The sequence below is a fragment of the Zonotrichia albicollis genome, chromosome 3 (genome assembly GCF_047830755.1).
Source record: "Zonotrichia albicollis isolate bZonAlb1 chromosome 3, bZonAlb1.hap1, whole genome shotgun sequence".
Classification (NCBI taxonomy): domain Eukaryota; kingdom Metazoa; phylum Chordata; class Aves; order Passeriformes; family Passerellidae; genus Zonotrichia; species Zonotrichia albicollis.
This window is the reverse complement of record NC_133821.1, coordinates 88,988,137-89,014,255: the sequence shown is the minus strand read 5'-3', so window position 1 is coordinate 89,014,255 and position 26,119 is coordinate 88,988,137. Positions and strand designations below refer to the sequence as shown.

At 38.4% G+C, this 26,119-nt stretch overlaps 2 long non-coding RNA genes across 6 annotated transcripts in view; one reads left to right on the top strand and one right to left on the bottom strand.

Moving 5' to 3' along the window:
• Positions 1-12,956, top strand: part of LOC141728593 (uncharacterized) — a 75,273-nt gene extending 62,317 nt beyond the window's left edge. The window contains exons 3-5 of one of the 4 annotated variants that reach the window (XR_012579703.1): positions 8,494-8,556; positions 10,172-10,275; positions 10,746-12,956. This is a non-coding gene — a long non-coding RNA (uncharacterized LOC141728593). Of the gene's footprint in view, positions 1-8,493; positions 8,557-10,087 lie in introns of all 4 variants that reach the window. The other 3 variants (XR_012579702.1, XR_012579701.1, XR_012579700.1) reach the window with 3 other exon arrangements.
• On the bottom strand, positions 233-15,827 carry LOC141728594 (uncharacterized). 2 transcript variants are annotated; one of them, XR_012579705.1, is made up of 3 exons: positions 13,830-15,827; positions 4,966-5,051; positions 233-4,381 (listed from the first exon to the last, which is right to left on the bottom strand). It is a non-coding gene; the product is annotated as an uncharacterized LOC141728594 (long non-coding RNA). The 2 variants fall into 2 exon arrangements; XR_012579704.1 differs by lacking the exon at positions 13,830-15,827 and adding an exon at positions 6,236-10,130.
• Positions 15,828-26,119: the final 10,292 nt, after the last annotated feature.

The window sequence follows — 26,119 nt, the reverse complement described above, 5'->3', positions numbered from 1 at the left end:
TATTGGAATATTTAGTATAAATATTGATTTTTACATAATATATGGTAACACTGGTTCACTATAGGTATGACAAAGTGATTTTCATATTACCTTTGTTAAATGTGGTGCACGCACACACCAAATTTTATTTGACTGAGAAATTACATTGATTTCCAGAATAAGATGGATGTAGTCTTTGTAATCACAAATAGTCATGGCAATCTTAGTTTTATATTTCTTCACTTATGGGAAAGCTCATTTTCATATACACATTAATCACACTAGGTATATGATAATACATTCTCCAGTGTTAAAATGAATTTCTGGAAAACTTGTGAGCAGACAATATGCCAAACTGACTTTAAAGCAAAGGGTAGTCCTAAAGACAAGAAAAACCCCACTTCCCAAAACAAAACAATTCCACACCTCAAATTCTTGACTGGATATCACCACAGTGGGATTTGTCTCAGTGGGTATTCAGAGCTGACTTGGTCCTGGCTACCAGCTGATCTAACAGCTAAAAAAATCCCATGTGCTCTGCAGGAGACATCTTACACAAATGTTTTACTTGTGGTAAGAAATCCCCTGCCACCTTCCCAGGACTTTGAACTAATAAGTGGATTTAATCTATAGCATGTAGAAATGAAAGGAACAAACATAATACAATAACTAATCTGAGCCCATGCTAGTGATATTGCAGCTCTGCCTACATGCTGGTGAGTTTATCAGTTTTACAATCTGGGGATGAGGAAACAGTGTTTGTTTACAGATATACTCAAGCAAGTTGAATTCATCAGATCAGTCTCTTAGTTTTGTTTCTTACATTAACTCCTTCTTTCCCCTGTTAAATTATTGTCTTCCTTTCATGTTTTCTTTTGAATAAAACTAAGTGGAGGTAAAAGGAAACCACAACAGCATGTGCAATGTAGGAAAAATCATGATCAAACAATTCAACCACAGTTTTAAAAATGAAAGATGAACCAGTTAGGTAATGATAAATCAGTCCTAGAAAGATAAGAAAATACTGCTTGAATCCTATAATTTCTTACTAACACATTATGATCTATTATATGGTCACTTTTTGCCACTGTAAGGAAATTTAAGGTAAAATGCCATTGCAAAAGTGTGTGATACACACTGTACAGTAATTAAGATGAAAAACTGCAGTTAAGGAAAGCTTAAAAGGCACAGTTTAGCTACAGTTGATCTCATGTTGTTCTGAAAGAGGCTAAAATAGGCTTTTAACTGACAGCCAGTTCTGTTGTACTAGCTAATGCAGTTCTCCCTTGAATACTCACTGAAGCATTTGACATTAGCTTGTGAAGTTATTAGTACATCCCAGTTCTCAGAGCAACAATATTTATGTAATGCACAATAAAAGTCTGGAAGACACGATTGAGAGAAACAGAAATATGTATTAGCCATTTGCTGATCTGACACGGCAAAAACTGATTTTACAATGAGATAATACAAATAAAAAAGCTTCCTGCAATGGACTGATACTATATGATCAATGATTATGAACAGTGCACAAAAATGCTTTTGAACATTTACAATATTATTTTATTGCTACTTCTTCAAAGACCTTCCAAGTAATCTCCTTTACCAAGAACTGTCTAGCACTTATTGAAAAGGCTTCAGTATTCACGGCTTCTCAGTACAATCCTTTGGTTAGTAACATAAAGAGACCTGATCACTCTGGGTTTCTGCAGTGTCAGAAGAGATGGTCATTTCCAGACCTTGATTCAGATGGCAAATGGGATCATTGCTCTCTGGAAGTATACCTTTCAGCACACTTCCTCTTCATTGATTATGAGGCTGAACAGACAAATTAAAATTAACCAACGTGATTTAAGTTGTGAACTCTGTAAGTTAAGGCTCATCAGTTCATCCTGTTTCAGTGAAGTGGTAGAAAATGGAAAACACAGTCCAGGGAAAATAGGTAAAATCACATTTCACTGCTAACATCTGATATGGGAAGACATTAGTATCTGCTGCTACTGAGGAATGCTATTAGCCTGAGGAACTCGGAATAGAATGAGACAAGGAGCAAGGTAACAATGAAACACTGTGATTGCTTTTCTCCAGCAATTAAATAATATTAATGCATGGTGGCCCTGGCACATTTTGCTTTCAAGAAGTTCAGAGTAGAGATGTCAGTTAATTTTTCAGTTAACCCCTATAAATTAAGCAGTTTTTACTGCTAGAACCTCTATTAAAGCTGTATGAGGTGATGTATACAGTGACTTCCGTAATTTTTGTTCTTTTCCATCCATTCAAATTTTCTCCTTCAAAGTATTTATGAGTTTCCTTTTTCATATTGATCTATTAAGTCCTGTAGAAAAGAGTGGACAGAGGTGGCTGGAGTTACTATAGTATCTGCCTGTCTGCATTGCTGTAAGATGGGGCAATATGATTAGAGAAAATTAATCCCTTCTTACTCTAACTGTCACAGCATACAATCCACAAAATATATCAAGCCTCATTTTATGAAAAAAAAAAAGATAAAAAGCTTTGGAATATCATGTTTTACACCTTTGAGGAATGTTCCACTGTAATTAAAAATTATCATGGAGCCAGTGAAAGCAAAATATATCATTCAAGAAGGAATGACCATTCCACCTCAGTCCGACAGATTGACTGATTTATGCCATAATGACAGAATTAATAAATTGCTGCTTATATATTTTTTGTTGTCTTGGCTCATTCCTCATAGATCTACTATAAAGCATTGTGTCAGCAAGCTAAAACATTTAGAAAACAACCTTAAGAAATCAAGGGAGCAGAATTAAGGTGTATGTAACCTGGTGTATGTAACAAGGGCTCTCTCCAAAAGCACAGAGGCCAGCTTACAGTCTACCATGCAGAAATTAACTTATTTAGTCACAGCTCCTCCAGCCTGACAGGCATAGAGGGTCTTGCAGATCAGATACACAACTAAAGTAAGCACTGAAATTTCAAGCGCTGTATTAGCCAACTTTTAGGCATCTCTCTGGTGGCATCTCTTTTCTGGCTTAGGGACCTGTGCTTCTGCGCAATCCTTGAGTAAAATTAGATATTCCAAAATGCAGGCCATAAGAACCTAAAGACCTGCTGTGGATGTAAATGTCTATGTCTAGCTGTCTGCTTGGTGGAGTTGAGTCTTGGGTTCACAGTTAATCGAACTCTTGTCTACAACATTACTTGCCTTATGCTGGCTCAGTTATGTGTATATTAGGATTTAAAAAGCCCTATCCCTATGTTCATTTAATCCTGCACGGAAACTCCTGGTCAACCCTCATCTGGAGAACAATTGCCCTTTGTAGGTTTAAATCCTTCCTTCTCCCAAAGGAAACAATAAAACCATAGAATGGCTTAGGTTGGAAGACCCATTAAAGATCATTCAGTTCCAATATCCCTGCCATGGACTGGGACATCTTCCACAAGACCAGACTACTCACGGCCACATCCAACCCAATTTGAAAACTTCCAAGGATGGGGCATCCACAACTTCTCTGGGCAGCTTGTTCCATTGACTCATCACCCTTCCAGTAAAAAATTTCTGCCCAGAATTAAATCTAAACATACTGTCTTCCAGTTTAAACATATTCTACCTTCTCCTGTCTCTGCATGTCCCTGTAAAGAGTCCCTCTCCTTTTCTCTTGGAAAGTGTTATAAGGTCTCCCCAGTGTCTTCTTTCCTCCAGGCCGAACAACCCCAACTCTCTCAGCCTGTCTTCATAGCTCCAGGCCTCTGATAATCCTCATGGCCTCCTCTGGTGTCTCTTCAACAGGTCCATGACCTTTTTATAGTGGGGCTCCAGAGCTGAGTGCAGCACACCAGATGGGATCTCAGCAGAGTAGAGGGGCAGAATCATCTCTCTTCACTTGCCCATGCTGCTTTTGATGCAGCCCAGAATACAACAGATTTTTGGGCTGCAAGTGCCCATTGCCAGGTGGGCAATGTACTCAGCTTCTCATCACTCAATCCACTCCAAAGGTGGCAAACACCACTGCTCCATGTAGCAACCCCTGAGGAATATCACTTGTTGCTGCTCCCCCCTTGGACATCAAGACGCTCACAGCATTGTCAACTGTCATGGCATATTTAACTGTTCAGTTTGTGTACTAATTTTTTTAAATAGCTGAATAACAATGCAGCCTGAGATGCTGAAGAGCTGCTACAACAATTGTGGTTGCTCCTGGCCTCACTGGAAAGCATGGTGATATTTTTTTTCTATCAGTCATTGTATGTACACTGTGAAGGCAGAAATGAGTCAGGGACTCCCCTGTTGTAACAGGCAGACCACAAAGATACCGTAACATGTGAACTAAAACAATTCTATCGCTTGTGGCGATCAAGGCCTCGGCTTGCATGAGGCTCACCATGCCTGATTGAGCCCGGTTCTCACGTCCTGTGTACCCTGTGCAGAGGAAACAGGCAGTTAGCTGAAGGTCAGAGCTCTCATATAACTGTCTCAGTGAAAAGAAGATAAAATCACAATCAAGCTGCCAGTTATTTAAGATAGGAAACTATGAGGACTATTGTAGGCCATGTTTAGGTCATCAGAGGAAGTACTCAAGGAGCACATTTAGTACCTGAAAGGCAAAATATTAACCCTGTCCTTTCCTGACTCAAATAAGAAAAGAGAAGCCTCTTTCCCTTTCTGTATTTTCTTTCAGCTTCTGCTTTCATTTTAGACAGAAAATAGTCTTCATCCTGAAAGATACTCTGATGCTGTTCTTTATAATTTTGCTGTGGCTACAGATAATAATGAGTATGTCCATTGTAATGTAAAGCATCATTATTAGTATAAATAGATTATTAGGGTTCTACTCATTAATTTATAGCATAAGAGATTAGACAAATTTAGGGAGCACTATAAAACAATAAAAAAGGAGTGCATGATAACTTGAGGCTGTTATCCACCCTCAAGAAATGCAGTCAAAATGGCAAGAAAGAAGCCAAGGAAATTCTACAAATTCAAGACAGACTGTGGGGTATTACCTGGTGAGCTCTGCTAGGATGGGAGAAGGATAAATGATGCCTTCTCTGAGTGTCTACTCCTTCCTCTGACAACCAGGCATTACTTTCTAGAACAGATGGAAAAAACAGTCTTAAATTGTCACTACAAATTTGATCTGCATGCCTAAGGCTAAAAACTCTTTCCTCTCTGCAAATAGTCTCTTAGAAAAAGGCAGATTGGCAGTGAGTGTATTATTACTATATGTGATTACTCAGCACAAAATATATAAAATCCTGCTGGATTGTACTGTCTTCTACCAGAAAGGAGAAAAAGTGCCCCAAACAGCTGACTAACTCCACATGGGCAGAGACATGGAATTGCAATCAGTTCCTGAATGGCAACAGGGAGATAGAAATTACAGCAGTAGCACAGGAGCAAACAAAAAGAAGCATTATTTTGATGTCTGTAGTCAAGGCAGAATGGGAATGGGAATAGCCCCAAAAAGCAGCAATAAAAATATACAGATGTGGGAATAAAGGGGTCTTACCTGAACTCTCCATCTCAGGGGGTCTCAGCTACTGTCAAGCTCCAACTTTTAGCTCTTCTAAACCTGGAGCTGCTTTGCTGATCAAAGACCACCGTTCCACATTTTGATTTCAGAGGATGGAGCAGTTTTCTTATTCCAAGCACTTATAAAATGTGTTTTTGGGGATTTTTACGTGTGGAGTGGGAAGTTCTGGGATGGTGTCTCAGGAACGTGTAGGTCACATTTTAAATAGTACCCCATGAAAACTGAACTTCCTACCTGTACTTAGTACCCAGCAGCAGAATGGAATAACTGCAAAAAACCCAAGCCATAATTCCCCTTGCAGAGTCTGCTTCAGACTCTTTCCCTCTTCCAAACAACTGATACTGTATCATGACAGTTTTTTATTCATGTTCTGAGTCTTTAACCATGCCTTCCTGGGAATTTTTTTTTCAATCATGAAAGCAATCAAATCCTGGAACAGGTCACTCAAAGAAGGTTTATGTTCTTCAACTGTAGTGATTCCAAACTTGAATGAAAATGACCAAGAGATGTATATGAACCCAGCTTGAAATGTGGGCCTGTTTTAAGCAGGGTGCTAGAGCAGATGAGCTCCAGAGGCTAAATTATTCCATGAAGCTCTGGCTTAAATTATTCCATGAATCTATGTGACTGGATGAGAGTGGTAATGCGAGCTGAACATCAGGAAAAGTAAAAGAATAGTAATGTCTCCTGAGTCTGCCATCACTTTATTTATAAACTGAACTTCACAGACAGTAACTCACCTGAAGGAATATTTGCTGCATCAGATATGAACGATTTTGTATTATTTTTAGAAAATCCAGGAGTGCACTCTGTGTTTGCCATTTCATTCTGAAATTTCATGGGACATTAAGGAGCAGACAAGTGAAAAATCTGGATATTTTTTGCTGAAACTGAGAAAGCAATATGAGTATGTGCCATATGTCACACTGAAATATAAGAGATTTGAGTCATAAGTCATTTTCTGTAACTTTTTCTTCTAAACAATAGAGCCTTCTCAGGAAGTTGGGCAATGAGAATACAGTTCATGGTTTCAAAATAATAGGGGGCTAATTAGTAAAAAAAAGCTTTCCTACCTCTAATTAACATAGTTCTAAACCCCATGCATGCTAGAAATAGCACATAAAGCACACACCAGATGTATCTCAGTGGAATTACATCAGACATAATAAGTTTACCTAGGTTAAATGATTGATAAATTTCATGATAATGTATGACATCACTGATGTAATAAAAAAATTCTAGCCACTATAAACAAGAGATTTTGTACAAAGCTCTTATTGACTGCTTATGCTTGAGATTTCAAAGGAAGGACTTCTTCCTGGTGTGAAAACCAAACCAAAAGATTTCTTTGTAAATTTTATATTCTCCATGAATCTGATTATGATTATTTAGAACAGGTATTATTTTAAAAGTATAACAAGACCCTTTTCATGTTTGGATTGTGACGATTCACATTTGATAGAGTTATAATGAAATTACCATACTCAGCTTGACTGCTGGCACAGTAAATACTGCTCTGAAGGGGAAAGTTAGAACATTATGGCAAAGTTTGCATGCCATCAATGATCTCAGAGGAAGGGCGTTTCTTCCAGTTGTTAACTTAAACAAAAACAACTGAAGACCATACACTGGTCCTGGAGGGAACAAACCACTGGGAGTTTCACAAAGCACACTCTAAATATATTAGCTTAGAATGCCATTGTGAAGGAGCTAGCTTCATTTTCACTGTTGGTCTACTGTGGAGAAGGCTTACTTGAGCTAGCTTCATTTTCACTGTTGGTCTACTGTGGAGAAGGCTTACTCCAGCCTTCTGAAGTTATAGTAAATCTGAGACTTTCTCTAATGCAAAGTTGATTCAGGCATGTTTGTCTCCAAACTGACTCTGTGTGTCCCTTTACAGTCCATACCACCAACTGATCCCTCTGCCTTGCCCCCATAGAGCCCCACTGAAAAAGAGAAAAAATGCAAAAGTCAATGGTTGAACTAGCAGCCAGAAGGCACAAGTTCAAATTATGTTTTGCCACAGGCTTCCTATGTGATTACAGACTAGTCAGTCTCCCAGGACTTTAGCAGGGATAAATACAGCTTCTTTGCAACCTTTATTATATTCTACAGAAATGGTAACAAAATTAGTGTCCAAGACCTTTCTCCTGCCATGTGTAATGATGATGGAGAGATATGAGGAAGACATGATCTTTGCTTCCCTTTGAGCACATCTAGCTCATTTCTCTCACAATTCTTCTCTGTCTTTCCCCTTTACCCTGCATTAAACTCTGGACACTCCCTGCAGATTTCTGACAGTCTTGTGAGGGAAAATGCAAGATGCTGCACTAACAAATAATATAGATAGCTTCAAGTCTCCATCCCACATTGCACCTTTCAGGAGGTTTTACTCTGAATAATTTGTTTTTTTGCAGATTTAGGAAGGAAAATCTGGGCTAATGATTTTTGCTTCAAGTAGTTATGAAGGGCAAAAAATTATGTTCAGCTAAGCAGCTCATGTTTCTTTCATAAGAGTATCTTTCAGGATTTTATCTGTCCTGGAAAAGGGCAGATTTTTAACAGATTAAAGGGAATAGAAAATGTATCATATTCTACACAGAAACTGTAGGACAACTCCTGAAGTATATTAACCAGCACTTTAACATTTCTGGTTTTGTGATCCAACAGCCATGAAGGGAGAACTGGGGAAAAAAAAATTAAAAATCAATTTTTATATTACGTCCTTGCTTCAAGCACTTATTGAGAAAGACAAGTGCTGACTTTTAATATTAATATCCAGTTAAAACAAAAAGCTTTGTTATCAAGGAAAGTGCTTTTTAAAGATCACTTGTCTTTAAAGAATCTTGAAAGGAACAACTGAAGTAAACAAATAAGATATCATCCAAAAATCCAACCCTGTCCTCAAACTATTAAGGCCCATATGTTCATCAGATATATAGTAGTGCTCTCATTATGAATAAAATCATTCAGTGGGTTTTTCCTGCATCCTACACAGATTCCTGTCTGCAAAGACAGAACCCAGTGGCTGACGAGAACAGAGTGCCCAAGACCTGACCAGGTGAGTGCCAAGAGCACAACAAGAAGGCAAAAAATAGGAGCATTGGCTTTTCCTAATATATTAAAAAAAAAATCTTAGAATGGTCTGAAATGTTTACTTCATTTAGTACCTGGAAACAGATGTGCTCTTTGAAAACAGCATAAGAAATCAAGATAGCAGGAGCAACAAGGCACAGGTAACACTGCAGCCAGACATGGTCTGTGTGTGCAGAAACTTCTGGATGAGCTGGTGGCTTTTGTTTCCAAAGCTACTTTCTCCATCACTACAAAAATAAGCTGGATTGTTCTAGAAAGAGATACATAGCAAGCTGCAGCAGAGTAATTTATTCTGAATATTTTATTCCTTGATTTCTTTAATCTGCTGTTAATATCTTATGCATCCTTCCATTATTATGTGCCAAACAATAGAAATTTAAAGCCAAAAAAAATTATTTTCCTTTGATGTAGTTAAATAAATTATAGTTTTGAAACATGTCCTAGAGTTGCTATTATTAATATGGATTTTTAAATGTAGCTTGTCGTAAAACAGCAATAAGCATTTCTTGATTAGAATAATCTAACTGAAGTATTTACATTGGTCACTGGCCTTTTTACTTTGTGATTTACAGTGCAAAAGAGATTAAGTTTTAATTCCTGTTAAAAGAAGAGTTCCTGTGTTAGCAGTTTCTACTGGGAGAACACACAGCTCAGAGTTTTTAAGACTAACATCAGTTTCAAGCCTTGGAATTTTTTTCCTTTTAATACTTTGTCAGGGATCTCATGGACTTTCACTGAGTAGGAGTTTGGACTTGATGGCCTCAAAGGGATTCAAATAAGTTGCAAATTATAATGGGATCAATGATAATGACCTTACACAGAGATTCTGGTGAAATGTGAACATGAACTACCAGTGAAACAGAGTAATGCCTACTTTCATTAATTTTCACTTTCTTTCATTTTCAGCTTAATTCAGGTTCTAGAAGCGGACACTGATAATTAAAGTGTTCTCTGTGCTGTGTGCTTTTGTAAAATGCATGTTTAAATATACATACAAATACACATACAATTGTGCTCAATGTGTGCGTGCCTCTATAGAAAGATGTAAACATCATTATAAATCAAAGGCTAAAAATTACACTGCCACAAAGGAAGGCTTTTAAGTTGTAAAGTTATGCATTCTGGATTGAGGCAAAACTTAGATGTATGTAGATGTAAATAAAGAGCTTAACTTTGACAAGGAGGAAACAGCATCACTGATTGCCTTGAACTCTGCCTCCTCTAGATCAGAACTGGACACTGTGATTACACTGTGAATGAATATATTTCTTCTTTGTGTATATAATCACATCCAATGATGGTTATAAAGTTGTATGAAGGCTTTTGATGAATTATTTTGGGTTTTTAAGAAAGCATCAAATTAAATCATCATCTCAGTCAGAATAAAGCTATTTTTAGTCCTCAGCTAACCCACACAGGCTTTTCTAGATCCCAAAACAAAAACAGCTATCTCTTATCCTGGTACAAAGTCATAACCTTTTAAATTATCTTTTCAGAACAGCAAGATGTTGTCCAAGCTAGATGCTTTTTTCCCAAGAAGATTATTTCCTCAATTTCTTTGTCTCTTTTCAAACCAACAGTAGATTTGCAAATCAAAACCAGAAGAGGCATCTGCTGAGTAAGGATTTTTTTCCAACTGATAAACCAGTTCAGCTGAGTTAACACCAAATTCATCACATTAGAGGTAAAGATACAGCACTGAAAAGAGGGAAATAAGTGTATTTGTGCATGGGATGAAAGAGAGATACTGTTCTGATCACAAGTTTTGATATTTTGTCCTGATCACAGGTTTAGACAAAGTATTTCCACTTCAGGTTAACTGCTGCTTATTGTCAGAGACAGGCAATTCTGTAGCCAGCCCACCCCATGAACACTCAGAAGCAGTGTGCACTTATGTTTGCATATAGCCAGCTAAGGAGAACCACATGGCACATCTGCTATGCTTGATATCAAACCACAGAATGTTTGATGAATGTAATGAGTAACAAGAAAAAAGAATTAGGAGTTCTTCAAATTGTCCTAGACACATATCCCAAACATTGACATATATTGCTATGCAGTATGAAAAAAGAAGGCTTGTACAGTTTCTATCTGAATGGAAGAGCTTTATAGCCTTTTTATAGTTTTAATGGGGTTTTGTATGTTTATGTGAAGAGATGAAAGATGAAGAATGCTGGAGAAGAGGAGCAGAATGCCAAATAGACCACCTAATTAAAGGCTGGCAGCACAGCTGTAAGGAAAACCAAAAGACAGATATGGTTATGCATTTCTCTGTTTCTGTTAAAAGGACTTGAAGCTGTGAGCAAATAAACTATCTGCTGTTGGAGTCTTGTAGTACGGGAAATGGAATTTTGTATGTCTTTTGTAAATTAATGGGAGAGCATCTATCACCAGTTTCTCATCCTGGGTGTAACTGGCCATGTCCCAAATTTTAAATATTCACTCAGGTGAGCAACAATTCACATCAAAATGTTAAAACATAAAAGTCTAATGCTGTGCCCTCTCAGAAGAACATTTTTATGTAGATTTGTATCTTGCTGTCAGCCTTTCATTTGCAATTTTAGTACCTTTTTTTTTAAGTACTGCTTTTTGTATTCATCAAATTATACCTCAAAATATGAAAAGCAAGTCTGACAACACGTCAAGTCAAAAGTACTGCAATGAAGTTTTGTGGAATTGCTATAATGACTAGTATCAGCTGCTGTTACTACCTAGCATTCTGAATTTCCCTTTCAAATACTGAATATTTGAAGATACAAATGTTCACAGCTTAGTATGAGTAGGAGATATTTGCTGCAACTACAAACTATTATTTTTTTCTCTCCACTAAAACTGTATTTTAATAAGTTAATTTTTAACACTCTTGTGAGTAAGCCTTCTCATTCCACCTGCAACAAGTTCCTGCTAAGTGGCCGTGACAACAACAAGCCAGAGCCAAGGTCAGCCACGCCAAGGGGCAAAGAGAGAGTGGAGTTCACAGCAAACCCAGCTGGGCACCACCTGAGCTAGGCAGGATTTGTTGTTACCAGTGTAACTCCTGCCACATGAAATATGAATCCTGTTTAAGTAGTTAACGAGGGCAGTGCTCTTCTAAAGTGCATTCAGATGCATGAAATGGGAACTACTGTGTAAGCTGATGAAAAAACCCCAACACTCTGAGCAACTTTCATCACACAAGTCCAGTTCTCAAAGAAATAGATTCAGAAAATTTTGAGGCAACCGCTGATAAAGGATCCTTCAGCACAGTACTAGCATTGACAAGAATTACTGAGGAAGGGACACAGTATAATTTTTCAAGTGCACATTTTGGCTGTATTTTTCCTACAACCCTTTGGACCTGAGGAGGACTCTTTTGGGTTTGGTGGGTGATTGATAAATTTTCCTTGATTTGTCTGGATTTGGAGTGCCAAAAAGACACCAGAGATCTCCAAGAATGTGTAAAGAATGCGATGTCCATCCTAAACAGGATTTTTAGAGTCAAGACTGCACTACCTAACATTGTATTAACACATACATTTGTTTCCTGTAGTTGTATATTCCATATTGATTTTCCTTTTCTGGGCATGCAGTAGTTGAGAACATCAGAGATAATGAAATGTCCTGTACCTTTTCTCAAGAGGTAAGGACACTGAAAGACCTTACTAGAATGTCTTTGTCAAATTACAACTGAAACTCAAAGCTGTTAGTTGTTCTGAAAGCATTATATTTTTAACAAAATATTATGCTAATTGTGTTGGTTTTCTTAATTACAAAATTGCAACTGAGATCTAAAATAACTAAATTAAAATTTCAATTTCTGCTTATTTTTTTTAACTATTAACACTATGGAGATGAAGATATTAATAATTGTTTATTCCTTTTCCCAATCTTTTTCTTTTATGATGTTTCAAAATTTTTCCCATGTGGGAGTACAGATGGGAAAATGGACAGACTGTTCTCTGTTCATTAATTTTTAAAATTTTGATGAAAAATAAACTTTGTCTTTTCAAGGTCAAACATTCTCTTTTACTTTATAAATTTGCAGTAAAACATTCTTGAAAAAGTTACATAATTTACGAACGTGAATTTACACTGCTAGCTTTAATGAGAAACAAATGAAAAAAGATATCTCTGAAAGAGTTCACACTGAACTTTTATTTATATTAAATTCTAGGATTGGATTTGGGACAGTCGTAAAATGAAGTTATGTGTGAATTGTATTCCTAAATATATATAAATATATGGATTTATGGTAACGGAAATCCATGTTTGAGTCATTTAGAGAAAATGCATGGCAAACAGCAGAGCTCTTCTGTGTTTCATTTATACAGAAATATAGAAAGTGAGATAACACCAGTGAAGTTTCTTTTACTAAAAGAGTGTTAAGCTGCCAAACACCAAATATTCACTGGACTCATTTCTCAATTGCTCTTGGATACTTCTGAGTACAGCAATGTCAAAAAAATGGTTGTTCCATAAGCAAATGTTTATAATAAATGTTTTTACACATCACCATTTGTTCCAATCTGCAATGAAAATAACTGATGTTACCTCAGAACTGTTGGATGACTGGATTTTTTTCTTGAAATTCTGAAGGAAAAAACACTTACAATTTTATACAGAAAAATCTAAACATTGACTTTTTGAGATTTTATATTTTTTTTAAATTCACCTTTCATGAAAGCATTTCAGGGCTACCCAATTTATGTTATGAGACAGGGTGGAGATTTGGGTTTTTTAACAACAAAACAAATTCTCAGCTGATCTGACTGTATGAAAACATGCGGAAAACAATAAAAAGCTATAGATAATTTAGGGAATTTCTCCAATGCATTGTGAGTTGCCGTAACCTTCTCAAATTACGAAGAGATAATTCAACTAGTTTTCCATAAATTTACAATGAGATAATCAGAAATAAGAGCTGTCATTCCCAACTGCAGGACCTTAAAACTCTTCCTATTTAGTGCTATATCCACTGTCAGTTTTCTTAACTATTGTTTTATGAAAGGAGTACATCCAGCCTTGCCTAGTTTGCAGGAAGATTCTTGCTTCAAGACATAGGGCTGCCTGCCGCCCTTTAAGGAAAATTCTACACCATAGTGATGATATTTTGTCTTAGCTGATCACACAGAATATCTTTCTTTGTGAAATGTAGATTTAAAGTAGCTACAACATGGGAGACAGCAGCAGGACTTTCCAAGGACACCTTATGTAAGGGAGGGTGTGGAGTTTCCCCCTCCAGAGACATTGAAAACCCACCTGGACCCGTTTCTGTGTGACCTGCTCTAGGTGACACAGCCTTGGCAGGGAAGCTGGGCTGGAGGATCTCCAGAGGTCTCTTCCAACCCTAACAATTCTGTGATTCTGTGACAAAATAAATGCAGAAGAAAGCAGCTTTCAGTGTAATTGGTAGAGTTTATTTCTGACAGGTTTTTTCCCTGTCAAGTAAACAATAGAAAGAGTATTCTAAAATAGACCCTTTTAATGTGATTTAATACAGTTCTTCTCAGTCAGGAGGAGCAGACAAACTTCATAATAATTAATCTGGTTTAGCGTTTTATGCATTTGGGCCAGACAAAATCTGTTTAACCCATATAAAGATAGCTACTTAAAATGTCTGTGGCTCTTCTGCCAAGAAAGGAAAAAGAAATGATAGTGGGAAGTGCAACAGAATGAAGATTCTCAGGAGTCAAGAGGATGTCCAAGCCACAAATACATTCCAGTAGATCACTAATGAGTGAACATGCCTCGTGTCTTACCGCCTGCTATAATCACTCATTTGATTTAAACAACATTTGGTTCCAATGTGTGCTTCACTTCCAGGAGGTGGGTAAAACTCTAGCTGAATGTTATATTCAGTGTTGTCTTTGCTATTTTGATTAATTTCTAGGCAGGATGACTGTGGTTTGGGTTACTTTGAGCACTGGCATGAAGAATTTCCACAGTTTGGCCTGTAGTTTACTATGACCAAGTTTTGTGGCAGCTAGATTCTTTGTTAAAACCTGGTCGAAACAACAAAAAAAAAAAAAATTCCACAGGAAATACTGACATTTGAGGATGAGGGGGTGGGGATGGCAAGCTCCAACTAAAATTGAAGACTGATCATTTTCTGAACTCTGCGTAAAGGGAGGTGCCAGGGGGTAAAAATTGCTTTGGGAAGAATGAACTGTTGGAGACTGATTCTGAACAACAACCTTGGTGGTCTCTGGAAACTGGGGACCATGAGATCATCTAATTTCAAAAAAACCAAAGACAGCCTGAAACATTCACTGCATTGAAAAGGAAGCCCTGAATCTCTTGATACCAGCAGGGCATGGTAGGAAGACTGAGAAAGTAAAAATTGAAAGCCTCATATCCTTTAAGATTTAAATTTAGTAGAGTGAGGGCTGTCCAAAGTCTCCTGACTCATACCACAGGATGGCCTTGAACTTCAGATCCTGGACTTCAAGATTGCTAAGTATTATACTAGACAAAAACAGGAATGCAACACACCTCAGTCACCATGGAAGTTCAGAGTAGGGAGATATGTTGTTGCAAACAAAATATTTTTGAAGACCTTATTTTCAACTCTTAAATATCAGCCAAAACAGGCTCACTCCATTGTTGACATAAATTGGCTGCTGTCAAGCATATTAAGGACCCTATTCAGTTGGTTTTGCATTACTCTGCATGAGGTATCATTTGAAACTCCTGTATTGCAGGAATCAGTCCAGGGAACACACAACATAAATGTACAGTCCTGGTCACAGCTGCAGAAAGAATGAAATCTTCAAAAATTATGTTTATCTAGAAATCAAGTTCCTTCGGTCCCACAGAAGAAAAACACCACTCCCTTCACCTTTCAAGAAGCATTTCCCTCCTCTGTTTTTCAAACTTTAATTAAAAAAAATGCTATTAAATTCTATTTTGTTTGCTGATCTCATTTCCAGAGAAGTGACCAGGGGAAACACTGCAGTAAGTAAAAAAGGAGAGTAGAGTCAAGGAAAATATCTTACCTTTGACTCCTTTCAGTGAAGCAATTGAGGCTAATAGTCTAAATCTGAATTTGTTTACTTGCCAGACTGTGAGCAGTAGCTGAAACACATAAAAGTCAGGCAGAATAAGTTCTAATCCCAAGGTAAAACAGAGTGGACAACAATTACTTAGATTTTAAGATAGGTCAATATGGAAGCAGATCCACTGAAGAGGAAAAGGTCAGTTCTTGACAAATAGCAATTCCACTATCTCTGTATCTACAGCAGTAAATTGCCTCCACTTCCATTTACTTTTCTTTACTTATTCCTCTTTCAGCTATGAGATAGTTCCTTGTTTAGAAAATTATGGATTGGCTTAGTTTTCAAAGCTACTGCTTTTCATATTTGGTGGTAATGCAGTGAGCAGTGATGAACTTCCTCACCATGGATTGACTTGCAATATTTTCCCAGCAATTGACTTTATTTGGGGATATTGTCTATGCCAGTCCTGTTAGTGAAGCTGTTGTTAGCCTCAGCACCAAGGTAGCCACATGCTGTGGATGTGCTCCTCTATCTCCAGCTGTGTCTTCTCTTTCAGAGAAGAAATAAGGCAATCACTCAGTTATTCTGATCATATTAGTCAAAAAACTGTCTTTCTGTTGAGAACAATGGGCCTCATTCTTCTCTTCATTACACTGTCCTTTGCTGGGCTGATGCCACTGAGAGGCTGTTACACCACCACAAAACTTGTCCTCTATACATAGAAACAGTCCTGGAAAATCTTGGAAATAATGAAATACTGCAAGGATTCTTCTCTGTAAAAAAGCATATTTAATTCTTTTTAGTACTGTGTTTTTATCATATTTCATCTTGTTGTCTGAACTGCCGAAACATGGAAAAATAGTTACACATCTTGACTTTCTTCCCAAGGACACATTCAGCAAAGTGGATTAATGTGTCATATTTTGAGGCCACATTCACTTTTGAAACACCCGTTCCATTGCATTTCCACAATACTACTCTGCCCAATCCACCCCTAAACAGGATAATAATATGTCCTTGATTATTTCCTCATCAGATGGAAAAATTGTTCATTCTACCCGTACCAAACAGTTTAGAGTAAGTATCTAACTTCAGTCCTTTTAGGAAAATAATTAGAAACTGGAATGGTATTTAGCTACAATACTTCTGAAATTTTAAAGTGTTGAAGTTTGTGAGGAAAAGATCTCCAAAAAACTGGAAAAGAAAGCATATCTACAGACAAGTATGCATGCAAACACATGCACATATATGCATATGTGCAGGATTTACATTGTGTTCCAACATGGAATGAGAAGAGTCTCCAGTATTTGGCTTAAAAAACCTAACACATGGATCTTATTAAAATGTACCTCAGTCTAACTGGGGCTGAGCAAACAAAAATGGTTCCACATGGCTGATAAAAAGACTGATCAAGAGTGGGAAAGAAAAAAAATGTTTCTACTTGCCTTGTTGCCTCCGGAAGTCTGCAGATCGAAGACTGAATTATTTTGCCTCTACTGCAGTGTATGCAGTCACTGAAGTCTGACCATATCTCTATTCAAATGAGAGGGAAAATATCAGATGTGTTCAGCCAAACAAAGCCCGCTGATCCCACATTGAAACCTAATGAGAGCAGTAGCTGTACATGCAAAAGGGAAGGCTTTCTTCCCATCACATCTTGCAATCTGTACCCTTCCCATAACATTGTAAGAGAAAGAATTTCGACAATAGATTGAGAGCCTTTGTTTAGAGCAGTGAGCTTTAAATGCTACCACATCTACCTGTTATGCTAAATACAATAAATCACTATATGTTTAATGTGATCCTTCTTAAACCTTCATAGTACTTCTAATAAGGCAGGGAACTTGTAAAACAATTTATGTGTCCTGCTGGAAAATGAAAGGACACCTGATTGTCAGCACAAAGTACACTGTACAACAGTCTAAATCTGTGTTCTTATCTCTCCATTAGATGCAGTTATGGTTGTACACCCAATATATCTCCTCCAAGATATCAGTACTTCCTGACAAAGTACTGCAGCACTGCAGCTTACTGTGCCATGTAGGAGAGAAAATAGCTGATGTCTAATCTGCTGATACAGAAATACAAATAGCTTCTCACATTATACCACTGCTAATATGTGATCAGATATTTCTAAACTTAGATTGTTATAAATAGGAAGTCATAAGGAGAGCCTAATAGAGTTATGTAGTACAAGCAAGCTTGTAAGAGAAAGCAGGCAGCCTCATGCAATGGACTTGTGAAAGGTAGGAGATAGTAATAGAGTTACTTGTCTCAAATAACACTTAACTTCATATAGAAGTAAAATACCATTACATCAGTGGAGATATTTCTGAAATTAGACACTCTTCAGAAAGATTATATATTATATTATATTATATTATATTATATTATATTATATTATATTATATTATATTATATTATATTATATTATATTATATTATATTATATTATATTATATTATATTATATTATATTATATACAGGTGGAAAGGGACCTGGGGGTGCTGGTTGACAGTCGGCTGAACATGAGCCAGCAGTGTGCCCAGGTGGCCAAGAAGGCCAATGGCTCCTGGCCAGTATCAGGAACGGTGTGGCCAGCAGGAGCAGGGAGGTCATTCTTCCCCTGTACTCAGCACTGGTGAGGCCACACCTGGGGAGTATTGCGTCCAGTTCTGGGCTCCTCACTTTAGGAGGGACGTTGAGATGCTTGAGCGTGTCCAAAGGAGAGCAACGAGGCTGGTGAGGGGCTTGGAACACAAGCTATATGAAGAACGACTGAGGGAGCTGGGGTTGTTCAGCCTGGAGAAAAGGAGACTCAGGGGTGACCTTATCACTCTCTTCAACTTCCTGAAGGGTGGCTGTGGTGAGCTAGGGGTCGGTCTCTTTCTCCGGGCAACAACAGACAGAACAAGAGGACACAGTCTCAAGCTGCGCCAAGGGAGATACAGGCTGGAATTAAGGAGGAAGTATTTTACAGAAAGAGTGGTCAAATACTGGAATCATCTACCCAGGGAGGTGGTAGAGTCACCATCCCTCGAAGAGTTTAAAAAAAGACTGGATGTGGCACTTTGTGCCATGATCTAGTTGAGGTGTTAGGACATGGGTTGGACTCGATGATCTCAAAGGTCTCTTCCAACCTAGAATTTCTGTGATTCTGTGATATTTACAGATATAAACTAATAAAAAAAATACTAGAATCATGATTAACAATTATATCAGCTTTTCAAATAAAGAAACTGAGTTTGGCTTTCATCTTTTAACTACTGAATAAGGGGTAAAGGAAACAAATAGCAAAATTGGGTAGCTTCTGGAATAGACATATTGTCTATTAGTGGCCTTTCCCCATCTCCAACTTTTCTTACGCTTGTTCCTTAGCTCCTTTTTCCCCTACCTCCATCACCACTGAGTGCCTGTTCATTTCTGCCTTCCTGTCTATCTGGCATTGCTTCCTATCTCTTTCTCAGGACATTTTCTTTTCTAATACTCAGTATGCTTATCCTTGATCTAGCATTTACTTCATGATTTGAAAGAGAAATAGTGAGAAACAGTGAGGTGAAAAAGAGTATTGAGTTAGACTAATAGGGTTTTGACTGATTGGTGAATTTTGCTGTTGCTTCATCTTCTTCTTCACTGTTCTTTCCCAGAAGTAACAGTCAGCATAGGCTTAGGGCCATAGACAGGAAAGAGCCAAGAGGAGGCTATGAATGGATCCTTGTAAAAGGTCTCAGGTGCTTGACAAGGGAGAAAACAGAGACTGAAAAGAGAAGCTTTAAACAAGGTACAGCTGTGTCCTGGAAGGGCTGAAATCCTATTCAACTGAAATTCCTTACTTTACTGTCAAGCAAAGTGTGAGCTTCCTCAAGGCAATTTATTCAGATACAAAGCAACAAAGCAAGCGCTGGATCCTGGACCTGGAACAAGGCAACCCCGGATGTATGGACAGACTGGGGAATGAGATGCTGGAAAGCAGGGCCTCAGAAAGGGAACTGGGGGTCCTGGTCAGTGACAAGCTGAACACGCAGTGCCCTGGCAGCCAGGAGGGCCATCCCTGTCCTGGGGACATCAGGGACAGCATGGCCAGCTGGGCAAGGGAGGGGATTGTCCTGCTCTGCTCTGCACTGGGGCAGCCTCACCTCCTGTGCTGGGGGCAGTTCTGGGTGCCATGATATGAGAAAGATGTTAAACTACTAGCAAATGTTGAAAGGAGAGAAATGAGGATGGTGAAGGCTCTGGAGGGGAAGGCATATGGTGAGCAGCTGAGGTCTCTTGGACTGTTCAGCCTGAGACTGAGGGAAGACCTTGTATCAACCTACAGCTTCTTTGTGAGGGGAAGTGGAGCAGAAGGCGCTGACCTCTTCTGTCCAGTGACCAGTGATAGGGCTCAAGGGATGTCATGAAGCTCTGTCAGAGAAGTTTTAGATTCGATATTAGGATAAGGTTCTTCACCCAGATGCTGGCGCTGGAACAGCTCCCCAGGGATGTGGTCACAGCACAAAGCCTGACAGAGCTCAAGAAGCATTTGAACAATGCTCTCAGCTGCATGGTGTCATCACTAAGGCTGTCTTGTGCAGAACCAGGAATTGGACTTCGATGACCCTTTGGGTCCCGTCCAATTCAGGATATTCTCAAAACAAAGGGAAAAATCTGATGCTATAATCCTATAGGAAGAGTGAACATTTTCTTCAAGATGTTTTGCAGGACTAATTAAATGAAAGAGAGAAAAGCTCTGATCAATGTCTTGTTCACACAAGATCTAGTGATACCTGTGGAATCATAATATTTATTTTATATCAACTGTCAAATATTTAATTTCTATTAAAGTAACTTCCATATTAATGATTATATGTGAATATATGTTATTTAGTTACAATAACCTTGCAGTCATGTCTTCTTAATTAAATTTCAAAAACTTAAAATCTTGCAGCTCTAATGAATGTCATTTATCAAGTTTGGTAAAGAGAGAAAGTTTAAAAAAACCACAGAAAGCCCCAATAATTCAATCTGAGATCACAAGTTATGTAATGAAGCAGACCTCTTGAAGCAGAAATAATTAAGTTTGAAGAAAAGTGTAAATTCAAAATTGTTTTTGGCATGGTCAGAAACAGTTATCAGAACTTCCTTCCCACAGCAAATATTAGTCTAATCTTCTGCCACAGCAGGAGGAATTTTTTCTGCTGGTTGTGCTGAAGAAAATGGGCAGAACATTACGTTTTTATTCTGTACTCAGACTTCATGGAAATTCAGAAGACTCTAGGTTTCCTCCAAAAGAAGTCCATCTTCTATCATCATTGTCATCAGTGTTAACATATATATTTTGAGGGAAAAAATAGAGAGGATGTGACCACACTCTAGCCTTCTCTCTTTGAACAAAAGTGTCATCAAAGAAATCCAGGGTCAGTGAAAAAACATGAATCAGATTCACTACTATCAGCTTCTTGAAGTTCATTGATCCATGGGGTTATTGCACACAACCACAAAAGTTAGACAGTTCAGTCTTTATTTCAGCAGTCAGAGAAAATGTGAATTATTACAGTCTAAAATGTTCTATGATTTTTTTCGACAAATCCTTTCTGATCACTGCAAAACCAAACTTGCAACACAGCCAGGCTGTAAACTGTTGGAACCATTGGTGCCCTCAAGGACAATATGAGTTTTTGAAGACATGGGTAGGACTAAAACTTATAAGATCTTTTTAGAACACAAAAACATATTCTCAGTAGGTAATGTACAAAGTATCCTATAACATACAGGAAAAATGGTCTGCAGCCTGATATTTCCACATCTGATATTTCAGGAGGACTGAAGCCACATTTTCAATAGGACTGCCACTAACACCCCACAGGGTGTCAGGTTGGATTCTGACTCTGCCAGTGTTGTTCTAGTGTACTGTGGGGTTTTTTCCTAGTGTACTGTTCTTTTTTTTTGTTCTAGTGTACTGTTTGTTTTTTTGTTCTAGTGTACTGGGTTTTTTGTTTGTTTGTTTGTTTTGTTTGTTTGTTTTTTCCCCTGTTAAAGAACTGTTATTTTCTGCTTCCATATTTTTGCCTGAGAGCCCCTTAATTTAAAATTTATAGCAATTTGGAGGAGTGGGGAGGGTTTCCATTCTCCATTTCAGGGGAGGCTCCTGCCTTCCTTAGCAGACTCCTGTCTTTCCAAACCAAGACGCCCATGGAGGTGCACAGGGGAGCAGATACAGTCTCTGCAATCCATCCAGAGCTACATGCCACAGCACTGGATATTTCCTGAAGGAAACTGTAGCTCAAGGAGGCTCCATGGTGGAGCACCCTCCAGGCAGGAGCTGCAGCCTGTGGACAGGACCAGGTCTCTGCAGCACCTGTGACCCTGTGGGTGTCCCATGCTGGAGCAGTTTGTTTCTGAAGGGCTGAAGCCCATGGGAAGGGACTCACACTAGAACAATTCTTGAAGAATTGCAGCCCATGGGAAGGACCCACATCAGAGCAGTTCATGAAGGACTGTCTCCTGTGGGAGGGTCCCCATGCTGGAGTAGGGGAACAGCATGAGAAGGAAGGACTGACAGAGACAAAGTGTTACAAACTCCGCAATCTGCCATCCACATTGTCCTGTGGCCTTTGGGGAAGGGGAGGAAGAGATAGAATAGTCAGGAAAAAAGGAAAGAACTCGAGCCTGGAAAGAAAGGGGATGTGCAGGAAGGTGGCTGTAGTTTTGATTTTGTTAATCATCAGTTTAGTCTATTTCTAATTGGAAATTAGTTAAATTAATCTTCCCTGAGTCAAGTCTGTTTTCCCATAACAGTAATTGGTGAATGATTGTCCTGCCCTTATCTCAACCTATGACCTCTGCTCATCTTATTTTCTCCCATTTTCTTGCTGAGGAGGGGGAGTGGGTAAGAAGGCAGCCAAGGTTGACCTACCATAGTGTATTTTTAGAGGGATAAAGAAAAATTAGAATGACAGAACAAATTGAAATAATTGGCTATATTTACAGCCGAAGTACTTTTCACTCACCATCTGATTTCAAAGTTTTTTTATAAAGATAATATAATATAATATCAAACATTGCAATCATAATTATTTGATAAGAATCACAAAATATTTTTTTAATTACATAAGTACAGTATTTTTATTTAAAGCATTCAGTCCACATTTGAATACCCTAACAGAATAATCTGTAAACCACAGTATTCTTTTGTGACTATTATAGTTGTGTAATAACTTATAGATCAAATTATACAGGACAGCGACTATAAAGCATTTCAACCAATACTGACAGTCCCTAAAAAAAGAGTCCCCATTACTGAAATAGGAAGAACAACTGCTATGCCTCTGGTTTGTACATTACAGCTTTTCTGCTATGTTAACAAACTTAGCAGTAAAAAGTGACACTTCATATTTTATAGAAGCCATATTTGATCACCTTTAAAAATTGTTATGTCTTTCATAAAAAGAGGTTACATAGATCAACTTGATCCTTTGAGTATTTACTGAATGCTCTAAGCTTCATTGAAACCCACAGATGTAGGTTTAGATGGGACCTCAGCAGTCTAGCTGGGCCACTGACAAGATCATCCAATCCTATATGACCCCTCAGGCATGCTGTTTTATAATTACTGAGAGAGCTATCCCAGCCACCCAGGTACTTTATTTCACTTATTCAGTGGTGAGAGGAGGGGGAGGAAAAGACACAAAGAGCCCAAGGATGAAAGTGAAAAGATCAGCAGAGGTGTACATGTCATTGAGGAACACAAAAATTGTGTACAAGGAAGAGGGAGCAGGAGATGTGAGGCACCTACCTTTAGAAAGAGGAATTAAGTTACAAAAACAAGGCCTTAGTGTAAATGTTTTAGGATCTTGTATCAGCTCTGCTTAGATGTCAGTGATGCATCCTTGAAGTAACAACAGTGCCAGAACTGAGTGGAAATGAAAGGATAATGGACAGAGCAATTTCTGCAGATTGTAGAAATTAAAGTTAAGGTATTATTTTTAGATTCTTGACTTAGATGAGTGCTTCAAAGGCAAATAAAAATTCAAGATATTTTATTTCCAGTTCAGTTCAGTTTTTCCTGATGTTCATGGAAAATTTTAATTACTTCAAATAAAAATATTTCAGATGCTTCAGGACAATATCTGTTTGAGAGTTACCTAGGTTTTTTTTAAAGATATTTGAAATCTTCAATGAATGCTTATAATTCAGGAGTGGTAATCTGGAAGGCAAAGTGCTGCTGCTCTGTACGCTTCCTGCATGTACATCCTGCTCCTTTTATGCAACTCTCAGACACCTTCTGACCTTTCGATAGGGTCTATATATTTAGAGAGAGTACAGCTCCATGGTGAATTTCATTATGCAAATGTGAAAGGGAGGAAATTGCTCTTAGTAATTTTCTAATGATATATTTAAGTTTTAGAAATTTTCATTCATAATTCAAGAGTAAAAATATGTCAGACCACCTGATGTTAAATCAACTATGCACATATAATAGCAGTTGTGATCTTCCACAGAGCCCGCTATAAAATTAGGACCTATATATAGACCCTATTTTGCCTGGCAGGATATAGACCTAAAGGCCATGTGATCAGGTGCTGTATTCCTCCAAGACAAATGGAAAAGTGGATTAGATTGCTGCACAGCCTCCCCCATGTAGCTGCATAAAAGATCATGCACTTGATGCTTTTGGGGAAGGCTGAGAAAGGCACACTGCTCCTGGCATTCCCTTGGGTCAGGAATGGAAAAGCATTGGCAGACATTTGAGAACTCCAGACCTGAGCTAGCAATGCTGAAAGGTCAGCTGACATAAGGCTGACAATGAAGAAACTGCATAATTTCTCTTCTTTCTCATTTCCCCACAATTTTTATCATACATTTATCCAAGGGTGTGAATTTTCAGGAAAAGCTTGACATTGCAAAGTGGGGAGAAGATAACGACTCAACATATGGTAGTATATTAAACTCCAGTCTGGAGTGCATCAGTCTGGCAGGGTACTACGGCCTTCAAAGGTCAATTTATGCTTACTGGAGGTCAGTAAACTGTTAGGAGCATACTTGCCCCTGGGCAACAAATGGGCTTTGCAAACAAAACTGATAGGAAAGTAGAGAAACTGTGAAAACTCTGAGGAGATTTTAGCATTTTAATGGTCCTGAAATTTAACAGGTATTTCCCTCTGGGGTTTCAGTTTGTCCCCAGGATGTCTTGGCATGAATCGCCAATTCAAGAATTAGCGTATATATTTCCTCCTCCTGGTGTAGAAGCCATTTGTACAGCTGCTGCTTTGGGGAACATTCAATAATCCTTCATTCTGAAAAGTCATAACCACTCTGGAAGCCAAGAAATCCTTCTAGGACATGCGCTGCCTCTTTGCTTTGGCTTCCGTACGTTTGGTACACACATGCAAAGCACAGAAAAAGCTTTATAGCTAGTTTGTTACATTCTAAGAGTGAGAAATCATAGAAGTAACAGGTTGCAGTTTAATGCCTTTTAATTCCCAAAGCAGAGCACTGACAGGACAGATGCATTCAAAAGAAAGAAAGTGATGAATCTGGAGCTGAAGCAGGGCCTAACATATGGGAGCAGATAAACCTGTCTATAGAAAATAAGGACACGTGGAATTTTGCCAGTAGTCAGCTGAAACTGGCTCTGCTCACAGCCTTGAAATGTATATTCTGTCTCCTCTCCAAGCCTTTCTTTCTTTTTGATCGCTCCTGCTTCCAGTCCAGAAGACTCATCAGATTCCAAGCAACTATTCTATTGGAGTTCTTGTGCCCACCTAGTAAGAGGATGATTTGTAAACCTTATGAGAACTGTACATTAAGTTGGCAGGAAATCACAGCCCAAACAGAGCTCAGTTGAAAACCCTAAAGTCAGTAGAAAAGCTCCATGGGCCTGAAGCCCAGGTCTGAAATGCATTTAGAAGTCCCGTGCCTGAATGTGGCTCCAGTGGTATACTTGGTCAAGGAAACACATTGTGACTCCAGCCAGGCTCCAGCTGAAGCATGCTGTAGGGATCATGGATAAATGAAAAGCCAAATTTCTGAGTGAGTGTTTTTCCAAGTCAAACAAAGCTGCTGAACTTTCTGGGGTTTTCTTGGCACTTATTCTGTTTTTGGGAATTTGAATGGTGCCTGTCCGAGGATAATTGACTCCCTCTGTATGCTATTGTGATTCTCAAAAAAAGCAGCATTTTTCTCAATCTTTCCAGGCATAGTCATGTTCTTAATAGCAACTGGACAGAACAGGAAATGGAATGGGGTGTTCTACAAGATCCAGATTAACATCCATGAGAAGAAACTCACACCCCTGGATCACCTCAACAGGTGATGACCCAGTTACATTAATAATTTATCATGGGATATAATTCTCCTTATTTACACATGGTACTTCCATTTCCATTTATTTGAGTGGTTTGGCCACAGCAGGAAAGAGGAGATTTAAATCTCTGGTTTCTGCTATGCATGTTTTAAGAAAGAAATTAACTGTACTGTACAAGGCAAAAGAACTCCAGGCTGCAGAAGCTGAGTACGCTGAAAATAAAAGCAGAAGTGGCATCACAGCCGGGAGTTGTTATGAACATAAGTCACT